Here is a 16,718-nt window from a genome sequence, read left to right as displayed (position 1 = left end):
CTCATTCCTCGTGTCTCCTCTGTTCCCCCGATCCCCTGCTCATGGTCCGTGTCTCTCTCTTGTTCCCCCACGCCCCGCTCATGGTCCATGTCTCTCTCCTGTTCCCCCCCACCCCCTGCTCATGCCCCATGTCTCCCTCCCATTCCCTCCACCCATGCCCCGTGTCTCCCCTGTTCCACCCCACCCCCGCTCATGCCCCGTGTCTCCCCTGTTCCATCCCACCCACGCTCATGCCCACATGTCTCCCCTGTTCCCCCAATCCCCGCTCATGCCCACGTGTCTCCCTTGTTCCCCACCACCCCCGCTCATGCCCACGTGTCTCCCCAGTTCCCATCACCGCCCGCTCATGGGCCGTGTCTCTCTCTTGTTACCCCCACCACCTGCTCATGCCCTGTGTCTCCCTCCTTTTCCTCCCCACCTCCTGCTCATGCCCCATGTCTGCCCTGTTCCCCCCACACCCCGCTCATGCCCTGTGTCTCCCTCGTGTTCCCCCCACCCCCGTTCATGCCGTGTGTCTTCCTCGTGTACCCCCACCCCGCTCATGCCCTGTGTCTCCCTCGTGTTACTCCCACCCCCCGCTCATGCCCCGTGTCTCCCTCGTGTTCCCCCACCCCCCGCTCATGCCCCGAGTCTCCCTCGTGTTTCCCCCCACCCCTGCTCATGCCCCGTGTTTCCCCTCGTGTTACCCCCACAGCCTGTTCATGCCACGTGTCTCCCTCCTGTTCCCCTCATGTCCGTGTCTCTCTCTTGTTCCCCCCACCCCCTGCTCATGCCCCGTGTCTCCCTCGTGTTCCCCCCATCCCCCGCTCATGCCCTGTGTCTCCCTCGTGTTCTCCCCACCCCCGCTCATGCCCCGTGTCTTCTTCGTGTTCTCCCCCACCCTCCGCTCATGCCCCGTGTGTCTCCTGTTGCCCCCCACCCTGCTCATGCCCCAAGTCTCCCTCGTGTTTCCCCCACCCCCTGCTCATGCCCCGTGTTTCCCTCGTGTTACCCCCATACCCTGTTCATGCCCCGTGTCTCCCTCCTGTTCCCCTCACCCCCCACTCATGCCCCGTGTCTCTCTCTTGTTACCCCCACCCCCCGCTCATGCCCCGTGTCTCCCTCCTGTACCCTCTACCCCCTGCTCATGCCCCGTGTCTCCCTCCTGTACCCCCCACCCCCTGCTCATGCCCTGTGTCTCCGTCCTTTTGTCCCCACCTCTTGCTCATGCTCCATGTCTGCCCTGATTCCCCCACACCCCGCTCATGCTCCGTGTCTCCGTCGTGTTCCCCCCACCCCCCACTCATGCCGTGTGTCTTCCTTGTGTTCCTCCCACCTCCCGCTCATGTCCCGTGTCTTTCTCGTGTTCCCCCATCCCCCCGCTCATGCCCTGTGTCTCCCTCGTGTTCTCCCCACCCCCCGCTCATGTCCTGTGTCTTCCTCGTGTACTCCCGCACCCTACGCACATGCCCTGTGTGTCTCCTGTTGCCCCCCACCCCCGCTCACACCCAGTATCTGCCCTGTTCCCCCCACCACCGCTCATGCCCCGTGTCTCCCTCGTGTTCCCCCATCCCCCCGCTCATGCCCTGTGTGTCTCCCTCGTGTTCTCCCAACCCCCTGGCTCATGCCCTGTGTCTTCCTCGTGTACTCCCCCACCCTACGCTCATGCCCCGTGTGTCTCCTGTTGTCCCCACCCCCCACTCATGCCCCGAGTCTCCCTCGTGTTTCCCTCCCACCCCTGCTCATGCCCCATGTTTCCCTCGTGTTACCCCCACAACCTGTTCATTCCCCGTGTCTCCCTCCTGTTCCCCTCACCCCCCACTCATGCCCCGTGTCTCTCTCTTGTTCCCCCCACCCCCCGCTCATGCCCTGTGTCTCCCTTGTGTTTCCCCCCACCCCCTGCTCATGCCCCGTGTTTCCCTCGTGTTACCCCCACACCCCGTTCATGCCCCTTGTCTCCCTCCTGTTCCCCTCACCCCCCACTCATTCCCGTGTCTCTCTCTTGTTCCCCCAACCCCCGCTCATGCCCCGTGTCTCCCTCCTGTACCCTCTACCCCTGCTCATGCCCTGTGTCTCCCTCCTGTACCCCCCACCCCCTGCTCATGCCCTGTGTCTCCCTTGTTTTCCCCCACCTCCTGCTCATGCCCCATGTCTGCCTGGTTCCCCCCACACCCAGCTCATGTCTTGTGTCTTCCTCGTGTACCCCACCCCCGCTCATTACCGTGTCTCTCTCTTGTTACCCCCACCCCCTGCTCATGCCCCGTGTCTCCATCCTGTACCCTCTACCCCCTGCTCATGCCCCGTGTCTCCCTCCTGTACCCCTCACCCCCTGCTCATGCCCTGTGTCTCCGTCCTTTTGTCCCCACCTCCTGCTCATGCTCCATGTCTGCCCTGATTCCCCCACACCCCGCTCATGCTCGGTGTCTCCGTCGTGTTCCCCCCACCCCCCACTCATGCCGTGTGTCTTCCTTGTGTTCCTCCCACCTCCCGCTCATGCCCCGTGTCTTTCTCGTGTTCCCCCATCCCCCCGCTCATGCCCTGTGTCTCCCTCGTGTTCTCCCCACCCTCCGCTCATGTCCTGTGTCTTCCTCGTGTACTCCCCCACCCTACGCACATGCCCCGTGTGTCTCCTGTTGCCCCCACTCCCGCTCACACCCAGTATCTGCCCTGTTCCCCCCACCCCCGCTCATGCCCCGTGTCTCCCTCGTGTTCGCCCATCCCCCCGCTCATGCCCTGTGTGTCTCCCTCGTGTTCTCCCCACCCCCGGCTCATGCCCTGTGTCTTCCTCGTGTACTCCCCCACCCTACGCTCATGCCCCGTGTGTCTCCTGTTGCCCCCACCCCCACTCATGCCCCGAGTCTCCCTCGTGTTTCCCTCCCACCCCTGCTCATGCCCCATGTTTCCCTCGTGTTACCCCCACACCCTGTTCATTCCCCGTGTCTCCCTCCTGTTCCCCTCACCCCCCACTCATGCCCCGTGTCTCTCTCTTGTTCCCCCCACCCCCTGCTCATGCCCTGTGTCTCCCTCGTGTTTCCCCCCACCCCCTGCTCATGCCCCGTGTTTCCCTCGTGTTACCCCCACACCCCGTTCATGCCCCGTGTCTCCCTCCTGTTCCCCTCACCCCCCACTCATTCCCGTGTCTCTCTCTTGTTCCCCCAACCCCCGCTCATGCCCCGTGTCTCCCTCCTGTACCCTCTACCCCTGCTCATGCCCCGTGTCTCCCTCCTGTACCCCCCACCCCCTGCTCATGCCCTGTGTCTCCCTTGTTTTCCCCCACCTCCTGCTCATGCCCCATGTCTGCCCGGTTCCCCCCACACCCCGCTCATTCCCCGTGTCTCCCTCGTGTTCCCCCCACACCCCGCTCATGCCGTGTGTCTTCCTCGTGTACCCCCTCCCCCGCTCATGCCCCGTGTCTCCCTTGTGTTTCCCCATCCGCCCGCTCATGCCCTGTGTCTCCCTCGTGTTCTCCCCACCCCCGCTCATGCCCCGTGATTTCCTTGTGTACTCCCCCACCCTCGGCTAATGCCTCTTGTGTCTCCTGTTGCCCCCCACCCCTGCTCATACCCCGAGTCTCCCTCATGTTTCCCCCCACCCCTGCTCATGCCCTGTGTTTCCCTCGTGTTACCCCCAGATCCTGTTCATGCCCCGTGTCTCCCTCCTGTTCCCCTCACCCCCCACTCATGCCCCGTGTCTCTCTCTTGTTCCCCCCCGCTCATGCCCCGTGTCTCCCTCCTGTTCCCCTCACCCTCCACTCATGCCCCGTGTCTCTCTCTTGTTCCCCACACCCCCTGCTCATGCCCAGTGTCTCCCTCCAGTACCCTCTCCCCCGCTCATGCCCCGTGTCTCCCTCCTGTACCCCCACCCCCGTTCATACCCAGTATTTGCCCTGTTCCCCCCACCCCCTGCTCATGCCCTGTGTCTCCCTTGTTTTCCCCCACCCGCTGCTCATGCCCCATGTCTGCCCGGTTCCCCCCACACCCCGCTCATTCCCCGTGTCTCCCTCGTGTTCCCCCCACCCCCCGCTCATGCCCCGTGTCTCCCTTGTGTTCCCCCATCCGCCCGCTCATGCCCTGTGTCTCCCTCGTGTTCTCCCCACCCCCGCTCATGCCCCGTGATTTCCTTGTGTACTCCCCCACCCTCCGCTCATGCCCTGTGTGTCTCCTGTTGCCCCCACACCCTGCTCATGCCCCGAGTCTCCCTCGTGTTTCCCCCCACCCCCTGCTCATGCCCTGTGTTTCCCTCGTGTTACCCCCAGATCCTGTTCATGCCCCGTGTCTCCCTCCTGTTCCCCCCACCCCCTGCTCATGGTCCGTGTCTCTCTCTTGATCCCCCCACCCCCTGCTCATGCCCTGTGTCTCCCTCCTGTACACCCCACCCCCTGCTCATGCCCAGTATCTGCCCTACGCTCATGCCCCGAGTCTCCCTCGTGTTTCCCCCCACCCCCTGCTCATGCCCTGTGTTTCCCTCGTGTTACCCCCAGATCCTGTTCATGCCCCGTGTCTCCCTCCTGTTCCCCCCACCCCCTGCTCATGGTCCGTGTCTCCCTCATGTTCCTCCCACCTCCCGCTCATGCCCCGTGTCTCCCTCATGTTCCTCCCACCCCCTGCTCATGCCCTGTGTCTCCCTCGTGTTCTCCACACACCCCGCTCATGCCCCGTGTCTTCCTCGTGTACTCCCCCATCCTCCGCTCATGCCCCGTGTGTCTCCTGTTGCCCCCCACCCGCCGCACATGCCCCGAGTCTCCCTCGTGTTTCCCCCCACCCCCTGCTCATGCCCCGTGTTTCCCTTGTGTTACCCTCACACCCCGCTCATGCCCCGTGTCTCCCTCATGTACCCCATGCCCTGTTCATGCCCTGTGTCTCCCTCCTTTTTCCCCCACCTCCTGCTCATCCCCCATGTCTGCCCTGTTCCCCCCACACCCCGCTCATGCCCCGTGTCTCCCTCGTGTTCCCCCCACCCCCCGCTCATACCGTGTGTCTTCCTCATGTACCCCCACCCCCCGCTCATGCCCCGTGTCTCCCTCGTGTTCCCCCAAGCCCCGCTCATGCCCCTTGTCTCCCTCGTGTTCCCCCATCCCCCGCTCATGCCCTGTGTCTCACTCCTGTTCTCCACACCCCCGCTCATGCCCCGTGTCTTCCTCGTGTACTCCCCCACCCTCCGCTCATGCCCCGTGTGTCTCCTGTTGCCCCCCATCCCCCGCTCATGCCCCGAGTCTCCCTCGTGTTTCCCCCCACCCCCTGCTCATGCCCCGTGTCTCCCTCGTCTTCCCCCATCCCCCTGCTCATGCCCTGTGTCTCCCTTGTGTTCTCCCCACCCCCCGCTCATGCCCTGTGTCTTCCTCATGTACTCCCCCACCCTACGCTCATGCCCCTTGTGTCTCCTGTTGCCCCCCACCCCCCGCTCATGCCCCGAGTCTCCCTTGTGTTTTCCCCCACCCCCTGCTCATGCCCTGTGTTTCCCTCATGTAGTACCCCACACCCCCTGCTCATGCCCCGTGTCTCCCTCGTGTTCCTCCCACCTCCCGCTCATGCCCCGTGTCTCCCTCGTGTTCCCCCCACCCCCGCTCATGCCCAATGTCTCCCTCGTGTTCCCCCCATCCCCCGCTCATGCCCTGTGTCTCCCTTGTTTTCTCCCCACCCCCTGCTCATGCCCCGTGTCTTCCTCGTGTACTCCCCCACCCTCCGCTCATGCCCTGTGTGTCTCCTGTTGCCCCCCACCCCCTGCTCATGCCCCGAGTCTCCCTCTTGTTTCCCCCACCCATGCCACGTGTTTTCCCTGTTTCCCCCACCTCCCGCTCATGCCCCGTGTCTCCCCTGTTCCACCCCACCCCCCGCTCATGCCCCGTGTCTCCCCTGTTCCATCCCACCCCCGCTCATGCCCACATGTCTCCCCTGTTCCCCACCCCCCGCTCATGCCCACGTGTCTCCCTTGTTCCCCACCACCCCCGCTCATGCCCACGTGTCTCCCCATTTCTCCTCACCGCCCGCTCATGGCCCATGTCTCTCTCTTGTTCCCCCCACCCCCTGCTCATGCCCTGTGTCTCCATCCTTTTCCTCCCGACCTCCTGCTCATGCCCCATGTCTGCCCTGTTCCCCCCACACCCCGCTAATGCCCCGTGTCTCCCTCGTGTTCCCCCCACCCCCGTTCATGCCGTGTGTCTTCCTTGTGTACCAGCACACCCGCTCATGCCCCGTGTCTCCCTCGTGTTCCTCCCACCCCCCGCTTATGCCCCGTGTCTCCCTTGTGTTCCCCCCACCCCCCTCTCATGCCCCGAGTCTCCCTCGTGTTTCCCCCACCCCTGCTCATGCCCCGTGTTTCCCTCGTGTTACCCCCACACCCCGTGTCTCCCTTGTGTTCCTCCCACCCCCCGCTCATGCCCCGTGTCTCCCTCGTGTACCCCCACCCCCCGCTCATGTCCCGAGTCTCCCTCGTGTTTCCCCCCACCCCTGCTCATGCCCTGTTTTTCCCTTCGTGTTACCCCCACACCCTGTTCATGCCCCGTGTCTCCCTCCTGTTCCTCTCACCCCCCACTCATGCCTGTGTCTCTCTCTTGTTCCCCCCACCCCCGCTCATGCCCCGTGTCTCCCTCGTGTTTCCCCCATCCCCCTGCTCATTCCCTGTGTCTCCCTCATGTTCTCCCCACCCCTGCTCATGCCCCGTGTCTTCCTCGTGTTCTCCCCCACCCTCTGCTCATGCCCCGTATGCTCCGTGTCTCCCTCCTGTACTCTCTACCCCTTGCTCAGTGCCTGTGTCTCCCTCCTGTACCCCCACCACCGCTCACACCCAGTATCTGCCCTGTTCCCCCCACCCCCTGCTCATGCCCTGTGTCTCCCTCGTGTTCCCCATCCCCCTGCTCATGCCCTGTGTCTCCCTCGTGTTCTCCCCACCCCCCGCTCATGCCCTGTGTCTTCCTCATGTACTCCCCCACCCTACGCTCATGCCCCGTGTGTCTCCTGTTGCCCCCCACCCCCGCTCATGCCCCGAGTCTCCCGCGTGTTTCCCCCCACCCCCTGCTCATGCCCCGTGTTTCCCTCGTGTACCCCCCTCCTCCGGCTCATGCCCCGTGTCTCCCTCGTTTTCCTCCCACCTCCTGCTCATGCCCCGTGTCTCCCTCGTGTTCCCCCCACCCCCGCTCATGCCCAATGTCTCCCTCATGTTCCCCCATCCCCCCGCTCATGCCCTGTGTCTCCCTTGTGTTCTCCCCACCCCCTGCTCATGCCCCGTGTCTTCCTCGTGTACTCCCCCACCCTCCGCTCATGCCCCGTGTGTCTCCTGTTGCCCCCCACCTCCTGCTCATGCCCCGAGTCTCCCTCGTGTTTCCCCCACCTCCTTCTCATGCCCCGTGTTTCCCTCGTGTTACCCCCACACCCTGTTCATGCCCTGTGTCTCCCTCCTGTTCCCCTCACCCCCCACTCATGCCCCGTGGCTCTCTCCTGTTTCCCCCACCCTCCGCTCATGCCCTGTGTCTCCCTCCTTTTCCCCCACCTCCTGCCCCATGTCTGCCCTGTTCCCCCTACACCCCACTCATGACCCGTGTATCCCTCGTGTTCCCCCAACCCCCCACTCATGCCGTGTGTCTTCCTCGTGTACCCCCCACCCCCCGCTCATGTCCCGTGTCTCCCTCGTATTCCTCCCACCTCCCGCTCATGCCCTGTGTCTCCCTCGTGTTCCCCCATCCCCCGCTCATGCCCTGTGTCTCCCTCGTGTTCTCCCCACCCCCCGCTCATGCCCCGTGATTTCCTCATGTACTCCCCCACCCTCCGCTCATGCCCCGTGTGTCTCCTGTTGCCCCCCACCCCCTGCTCATGCCCCGTGTCTCCCTCCTGTCCCCTCACCCCCCACTCATGCCCCGTGTCTCTCTCTTGTTCCCCCCACCCCCTGCTCATGCCCCATGTCTCCCTCCTGTACCCTCTCCCCCTGCTCTTGCCCCGTGTCTCCCTCCTGTACCCCCACCCCCGCTCATACCCAGTATCTGCCCTGTTCCCCCCACCCCCCACTCATGCCGCGTGTCTCACTTGTGTTACCCCCCACCCCCCGCTCATGCCCTGTGTCTCCCCTGTTCCCCCACCCCCCGCTCATGCCCCGTGTCTACACTGTTCCCCCCACCCCCTGCTCATGGTCTGTGTCTCTCTCTTGATCCCCCCACCGCCTGCTCATGCCCCGTGTCTCTCTCCTATACACCCCACCCCCTGCTCATGCCCAGTATCTGCCCTGTTCCTCCCACCCCCCTCATGCCCCGTGTCTCCTTTGTGTTACCCCCCACCCCCTGCTCATGCCCTGTGTCTCCCTTGTTCCCCCCACCCCCGCTCATTCCTCGTGTCTCCACTGTTCCCCCGATCCCCTGCTCATGGTTTTTTGTCTCTCTCTTGTTCCCCCACCCCCCGCTCATGATCCATGTCTCTCTCCTGCTCCCCCCACCCCCCGCTCATACCCCATGTCTCCCTCCCATTCCCCCCACCCATGCCACGTGTTTTCCCTGTTTCCCCCACCTCCCGCTCATGCCCCGTGTCTCCCCTGTTCCACCCCACCCCCCGCTCATGCCCCGTGTCTCCCCTGTTCCATCCCACCCCCGCTCATGCCCACATGTCTCCCCTGTTCCCCACCCCCCGCTCATGCCCACGTGTCTCCCTTGTTCCCCACCACCCCCGCTCATGCCCACGTGTCTCCCCATTTCTCCTCATCGCCCGCTCATGGCCCATGTCTCTCTCTTGTTCCCCCCACCCCCTGCTCATGCCCTGTGTCTCCCTCCTTTTCCTCCCGACCTCCTGCTCATGCCCCATGTCTGCCCTGTTCCCCCCACACCCCGCTCATGCCTGTGTCTCCCTCGTGTTCCCCCCACCCCCGTTCATGCCGTGTGTCTTCCTCGTGTACCAGCACACCCGCTCATGCCCCGTGTCTCCCTCGTGTTCCTCCCACCCCCCGCTTATGCCCCGTGTCTCCCTCGTGTTCCCCCCACCCCCCCTCATGCCCCGAGTCTCCCTCGTGTTTCCCCCACCCCTGCTCATGCCCCGTGTTTCCCTCGTGTTACCCCCACACCCTGTGTCTCCCTCGTGTTCCTCTCACCCCCCGCTCATGCCCCGTGTCTCCCTCGTGTTCCCCCCACCCCCCGCTCATGCCCCGAGTCTCCCTCGTGTTTCCCCCCACCCCTGCTCATGCCCCGTTTTTCCCTATGTGTTACCCCCACACCCTGTTCATGCCCCGTGTCTCCCTCCTGTTCCCCTCACCCCCCACTCATGCCCGTGTCTCTCTCTTGTTCCCCCGCTTATGCCCCGTGTCTCCCTCGTGTTTCCCCCATCCCCCCGCTCATTCCCTGTGTCTCCCTCATGTTCTCCCCACCCCCGCTCATGCCCCGTGTCTTCCTCGTGTTCTACCCCACCCTCCGCTCATGCCCCGTATGTCTCCTGTTGCCCCCCACCCCCGCTCATGCCCCAAGTCTCCCTCGTGTTTCCCCCACCCCCTGCTCATGCCCCGTGTTTCCCTCGTGTTACCCCCACACCCCGTTCATGCCCCGTGTCTCCCTCCTGTTCCCCTCACCTCCCACTCATGCCCGTGTCTCTCTCTTGTTCCCCCCACCCCCCGCTTATGCCCCGTGTCTCCCTCCTGTACCCTCTACCCCCTGCTCATGCCCCGTGTCTCCCTCCTGTACCCCCTACCCCCTGCTCATGTGTCTCTGTCCTTTTGCCCCCACCTCCTGCTCATGCCCCATGTCTGCCCTGATCCCCCCACACCCCGCTCATGCTCCGTGTCTCCCTCATGTTCCCCCCACACCCCACTCATGCCGTGTGTCTTCCTTGTGTTCCTCCCACCTCCCACTCATGACCCGTGTCTCTCTCTTGTTCCCCCCACCCCCTGCTCATGCCCCGTGTCTCCCTCATGTACCCTCTCCCCCTGCTCATGCCCCATGTCTCCCTCCTGTATCCCCACCCCCTGCTCATGCCCAATATCTGCCCTGTTCCTCCCACCCCCGCTCATGCGCCGTGTCTCCTTTGTGTTACCCCCCACCCCCCGCTCATGCCCCGTGTCTCCCCTGTTCCCCCCACCCCCGCTCATTCCTCGTGTCTCCACTGTTCCCCCGATCCCCTGCTCATGGTCCGTGACTCTCTCTTGTTCCCCCCACCCCCCGCTCATGGTCCATGTCTCTCTTCTGTTCCCCCCACCCCCCTGCTCATGCCCCGTTTTTCCCTTCGTGTTACCCCCACACCCTGTTCATGCCCCGTGTCTCCCTCCTGTTCCCCTCACCCCCCACTCATGCCCGTGTCTTTCTCTTGTTCCCACCACCCCCGCTCATGCCCCGTGTCTCCCTCGTGTTTCCCCCATCCCCCCGCTCATTCCCTGTGTCTCCCTCATGTTCTCCCCACCCCCGCTCATGCCCCGTGTCTTCCTCGTGTTCTCCCCCACCCTCCGCTCATGCCCCGTATGCTCCGTGTCTCCCTCCTGTACTCTCTACCCCTTGCTCATTGCCTGTGTCTCCCTCCTGTATCCCCACCACCGCTCACACCCAGTATCTGCCCTGTTCCCCCCACCCCCTGCTCATGCCCTGTGTCTCCCTCGTGTTCCCCATCCCCCTGCTCATGCCCTGTGTCTCCCTCGTGTTCTCCCTACCCCCGCTCATGCCCTGTGTCTTCCTCATGTACTCCCCCACCCTACGCTCATGCCCCGTGTGTCTCCTGTTGCCCCCCACCCCCGCTCATGCCCCGAGTCTCCCTCGTGTTTCCCCCCACCCCCTGCTCATGCCCCGTGTTTCCCTCGTGTACCCCCCTCCTCCGGCTCATGCCCCGTGTCTCCCTCGTTTTCCTCCCACCTCCTGCTCATGCCCCGTGTCTCCCTTGTGTTCCCCCCACCCCCTGCTCATGCCCTGTGTCTCCCTTGTGTTCTCCCCACCCCCTGCTCATGCCCCGTGTCTTCCTCGTGTACTCCCCCACCCTCCGCTCATGCCCCGTGTGTCTCCTGTTGCCCCCCCACCTCCTGCTCATGCCCCGAGTCTCCCTCGTGTTTCCCCCACCCCCTTCTCATGCCCGGGTTTCCCTCGTGTTACCCCCACACCTTGTTCATGCCCTGTGTCTCCCTCCTGTTCCCCTCACCCCCCACTCATGCCCCGTGGCTCTCTCCTGTTTCCCCCACCCTCCGCTCATGCCCTGTGTCTCCCTCCTTTTCCCCCACCTCCTGCCCCATGTCTGCCCTGTTCCCCCTACACCCCACTCATGACCCGTGTATCCCTTGTGTTCCCCCAACCCCCCACTCATGCCGTGTGTCTTCCTCGTGTACCCCCCACCCCCCGCTCATGTCCCGTGTCTCCCTCGTATTCCTCCCACCTCCCGCTCATGCCCCGTGTCTCCCTCGTGTTCCCCCATCCCCCGCTCATGCCCTGTGTCTCCCTCGTGTTCTCCCCACCCCCCGCTCATGCCCCGTGATTTCCTCATGTACTCCCCCACCCTCCGCTCATGCCCCGTGTGTCTCCTGTTGCCCCCCACCCCCTGCTCATGCCCCGTGTCTCCCTCCTGGTCCCCTCACCCCCCACTCATGCCCCGTGTCTCTCTCTTGTTCCCCCCACCCCCTGCTCATGCCCCATGTCTCCCTCCTGTACCCTCTCCCCCTGCTCTTGCCCCGTGTCTCCCTCCTGTACCCCCACCCCCGCTCATACCCAGTATCTGCCCTGTTCCCCCCACCCCCTACTCATGCCCCGTGTCTCACTTGTGTTACCCCCCACCCCCCGCTCATGCCCTGTGTCTCCCCTGTTCCCCCACCCCCCGCTCATGCCCCGTGTCTCCACTGTTCCCCCCACCCCCTGCTCATGGTCTGTCTCTCTCTTGATCCCCCCACCGCCTGCTCATGCCCCGTGTCTCTCTCCTATACACCCCACCCCCTGCTCATGCCCAGTATCTGCCCTGTTCCTCCCACCCCCCTCATGCCCTGTGTCTCCTTTGTGTTACCCCCCACCCCCTGCTCATGCCCTGTGTCTCCCGTGTTCCCCCCACCCCCGCTCATTCCTCGTGTCTCCACTGTTCCCCCGATCCCCTGCTCATGGTTCGTGTCTCTCTCTTGTTCCCCCACCCCCCGCTCATGATCCATGTCTCTCTCCTGTTCCCCCCACCCCCCGCTCATGCCCCATGTCTCCCTCCCATTCCCCCCACCCATGCCACGTGTTTTCCCTGTTTCCCCCACCTCCCGCTCATGCCCCGTGTCTCCCCTGTTCCACCCCACCCCCGCTCATGCCCCGTGTCTCCCCTGTTCCATCCCACCCCCGCTCATGCCCACATGTCTCCCCTGTTCCCCACCCCCCGCTCATGCCCATGTGTCTCCCTTGTTCCCCACCACCCCCGCTCATGCCCACGTGTCTCCCCATTTCTCCTCACCGCCCGCTCATGGCCCATGTCTCTCTCTTGTTCCCCCCACCCCCTGCTCATGCCCTGTGTCTCCCTCCTTTTCCTCCCGACCTCCTGCTCATGCCCCATGTCTGCCCTGTTCCCCCCACACCCCGCTCATGCCCCGTGTCTCCCTCGTGTTCCCCCCACCCCCGTTCATGCCGTGTGTCTTCCTCGTGTACCAGCACACCCGCTCATGCCCCGTGTCTCCCTCGTGTTCCTCCCACCCCCCGCTTATGCCCCGTGTCTCCCTCGTGTTCCCCCCACCCCCTCTCATGCCCCGAGTCTCCCTCGTGTTTCCCCCACCCCTGCTCATGCCCCGTGTTTCCCTCGTGTTACCCCCACACCCCGTGTCTCCCTCATGTTCCTCCCACCCCCCGCTCATGCCCCGTGTCTCCCTCGTGTTCCCCCCACCCCCCGCTCATGCCCCGAGTCTCCCTCATGTTTCCCCCCACCCCTGCTCATGCCCCGTTTTTCCCTTCGTGTTACCCCCACACCCTGTTCATGCCCCGTGTCTCCCTCCTGTTCCCCTCACCCCCCACTCATGCCCGTGTCTCTCTCTTGTTCCCCCCATCCCCCCGCTCATTCCCTGTGTCTCCCTCATGTTCTCCCCACCCCCGCTCATGCCCCGTGTCTTCCTCGTGTTCTCCCCCACCCTCCGCTCATGCCCCGTATGTCTCCTGTTGCCCCCCACCCCCGCTCATGCCCCAAGTCTCCCTCGTGTTTCCCCCACCCCCTGCTCATGCCCCGTGTTTCCCTCGTGTTACCCCCACACCCCGTTCATGCCCCGTGTCTCCCTCCTGTTCCCCTCACCTCCCACTCATGCCCGTGTCTCTCTCTTGTTCCCCCCACCCCCCGCTTATGCCCCGTGTCTCCCTCCTGTACCCTCTACCCCCTGCTCATGCCCCGTGTCTCCCTCCTGTACCCCCTACCCCCTGCTCATGTGTCTCTGTCCTTTTGCCCCCACCTCCTGCTCATGCCCCATGTCTGCCCTGATCCCCCCACACCCCGCTCATGCTCCGTGTCTCCCTCATGTTCCCCCACACCCCACTCATGCCGTGTGTCTTCCTTGTGTTCCTCCCACCTCCCACTCATGCCCCGTGTCTCTCTCTTGTTCCCCCCACCCCCTGCTCATGCCCCGTGTCTCCCTCATGTACCCTCTCCCCCTGCTCATGCCCCGTGTCTCCCTCCTGTACCCCCACCCCCTGCTCATGCCCAATATCTGCCCTGTTCCTCCCACCCCCGCTCATGCGCCGTGTCTCCTTTGTGTTACCCCCCACCCCCCGCTCATGCCCCGTGTCTCCCCTGTTCCCCCCACCCCCGCTCATTCCTCGTGTCTCCACTGTTCCCCCGATCCCCTGCTCATGGTCCGTGACTCTCTCTTGTTCCCCCCACCCCCCGCTCATGGTCCATGTCTCTCTTCTGTTCCCCCCACCCCCCTGCTCATGCCCCATGTCTCCCTCCCGTTCCCCCCACCCATGCCCCGTGTCTCCCCTGTTCCATCCCACCCCCGCTCATGCCCACATGTCTCCCCTGTTCCCCCACCCCCCGCTCATGCCCACGTGTCTCCCTTGTTCCCCATCACCCCACTCATGCCCACGTGTCTCCCCAGTTCCCCTCACCGCCCGCTCATGGCCCGTGTCTCTCTCTTGTTCCCCCCACCCCCTGCTCATGCCCTGTGTCTCCCTCCTTTTCCTCCCCACCTCCTGCTCATGCCCCATGTTTGCCCTGTTCCCCTCACACCCCGCTCATGCCCCGTGTCTCCCTTGTGTTCCCCCCACCCCTGTTCATGCCGTGTGTCTTCCTCATGTACCCCCACCCCCGCTCATGCCCCGTGTCTCCCTCGTGTTCCTCCCACCCCCCGCTCATGCCCCGTGCCTCCCTCGTGTTCCCCCACCCCCCTCTCATGCCCCGAGTCTTCCTCGTGTTTCCCCCACCCCTGCTCATGCCCCGTGTTTCCGTCGTGTTACCCCCACACCCTGTTCATGCCCCGTGTCTCCCTCGTGTTCCTCCCACCCCCCGCTCATGCCCCGTGTCTCCCTCGTGTTCCCCCCACCCCCCGCTCATGCCCCGAGTCTCCCTCGTGTTTCCCCCCACCCCTGCTCATGCCCCGTGTTTCCCCTCGTGTTACCACCACACCCTGTTCATGCCCCGTGTCACCCTCCTGTTCCCCTCACCCCCCCGCTCATGCCCTGTCTCCCTCGTGTTCTCCCCACCCCCCGCTCATTCCCCGTGTCTTCCTCGTGTTCTCCCCCACCCTCCGCTCATGCCCCGTGTGTCTCCTGTTGCCCCCCACCCCCGCTCATGCCCCAAGTCTCCCTCGTGTTTCCCCCACCCCCTGCTCATGCCCCGTGTTTCCCTCGTGTTACCCCCACCCCCCGTTCATGCCCCATGTCTCCCTCCTGTACCCTCTACCACCTGCTCATGCCCTGTGTCTCTGTCCTTTTGCCCCCACCTTCTGCCCCATGTCTCCCCTGATCCCCCCACACCCCGCTCATGCTCCGTGTCTCCCTCGTGTTCCCCCCACACCCCACTCATGCCGTGTGTCTTCCTTGTGTTCCTCCCACCTCCCGCTCATGCCCCGTGTCTTTCTCGTGTTCCCCCATTCCCCGCTCATGCCCTGTGTCTCCCTCGTGTTCTCCCCCGCTCATGTCCTGTGTCTTCCTCGTGTACTCCCCCAAACTACGCACATGCCCCGTGTGTCTCCTGTTGCCCCCCACCCCCGCTCACACCCAGTATCTGCCCTGTTCCCCCCACCCCCGCTCATGCCCCGTGTCTCCCTCGTGTTCCCCCATCCCTCCGCTCATGCCCTGTGTCTCCCTCTTGTTCTCCCCACCCTCCGCTCATGCCCTGTGTCTTCCTCGTGTACTCCCCCACCCTACGCTCATGCCCCGTGTGTCTCCTGTTGCCCCCACACCCCGTTCATGCCCCGTGACTCCCTCACCCCCCACTCATGCCCTGTGTCTCTCTCTTGTTCCCCCCACCCCTCGCTCATGCCCTGTAAGGCTCACCTGATTCTCGCAGAGGCGCCGGTCTTGACTGGGCGACTACCGTATCTTCAAAGGTGATGTGCAGCACCCGGTTGGCTCTTTGGGCTGGACCTCTGTGCCCTGTATGCCTGACGTGCAGAGTAAGATGTCTGCAGATAGAAAATACGGGGTTAATGAACTGGGGTTATTGGGGTGTCCCTATCTCTTTCCCCTTCTCCTCTCCTGTAGACCCCCACAGGTTAACGCTCTCACCTTAGGTAAGTGAATGCCGAGCTCTCCATCTGCCTCGGGGCAGGGTGCTGTAACCAGTTTCTTCACTGGATAGGTAGCGCAGGCCTCTTGACTTCAGAGGACTGCTGTCCGTCGTTTACTGCACGAACGGTAAGTTTCGAGTAACTCAAATGTCTTTAAAGTCTTTAATAATGATGTCTCTTGTTTTGCAGGGTTCCGGCGATGGCGGATGACGGGCTGAAGTGAGTTGAAGATGGAGCCCGTGTGATGGATAGAAGCGCCTGGAAGCACATAAGTAAGCGCTTGTTGCCAGCTTCACGATGCGCTCTAACTGTCTTTTTATTTTGCAGGTACAAGCTCGGAGCGGCTGCAGGGTGCCGGGATACCCACTGGGTTAGATGTGGAAAGGAGTAATGGCACGTGAGTATTAAAGTTCCCCAATGTCTTTAAACGCACCTTGTTTTGTCTTTCAGATGCGGGATGCAGCGCCGACGGCCTCCGGAGCGTGCAAAGAGTTGGTAAGCTTTTGTCTTTCAGATGCCGGAATGCAGTGTGAAGACCTCCGGAGCGCACGAAGATTAGGTAAGCCTTTGCCTTTCAGATGCCGGAATGCTAACCTGTTCTTTCTTGTCTTTATAGGTGTTGCTGAAGACTGGATTCAGGATGGTAAGCCTTTTTCCTTAGGCCCAGGACCGGATGCAGAAGACACGATGAGCGTTCTGCTGCAGAGGGTGCAGAATAACGCAAAGCAAGATTCATCCACCGGGTGTGGTTTAAATAGCCTCCTGTAGTGCTTAGGTGTCTCCTTCCACAGCCACGCCTAATTAAGAAAAGAGTTCCTGGTAAGAAAAGAGTTCCTGCCTTCCAGAAGAGTTCCAGTGTTCTGAATCTAGGGAGTGGCTCCAGCCCCACCCAACAGGAAAAGTAGTTCCAAACAGAAGAGGATCAGAGGCTCAACTGGCAGGCAAGTAAGCAGCATGGTCTGCTGCAGGTAAGTCCACCCAAGCATTATGAGCCCGGCGCTTCCAGCGCTGGGACTGGGCATATTTATGAGCCTGGTGCCACTGGCGCCAGGACTGGGTCCAAAAGGTCCCAATTGGGACTGGTTGGCACTCGGAACCTGGGTTATGGATCTGCTTCCAAGGGAGTTGGGAAA

The sequence above is a fragment of the Ambystoma mexicanum genome, chromosome 2q (assembly GCF_040938575.1).
Source record: "Ambystoma mexicanum isolate Mex_15411 chromosome 2q, UKY_AmexF1_1, whole genome shotgun sequence".
In the NCBI taxonomy this organism is placed as follows: domain Eukaryota; kingdom Metazoa; phylum Chordata; class Amphibia; order Caudata; family Ambystomatidae; genus Ambystoma; species Ambystoma mexicanum.
The sequence above is the reverse complement of the archived record's forward strand: the minus strand, read 5'-3'. Positions refer to the sequence as shown.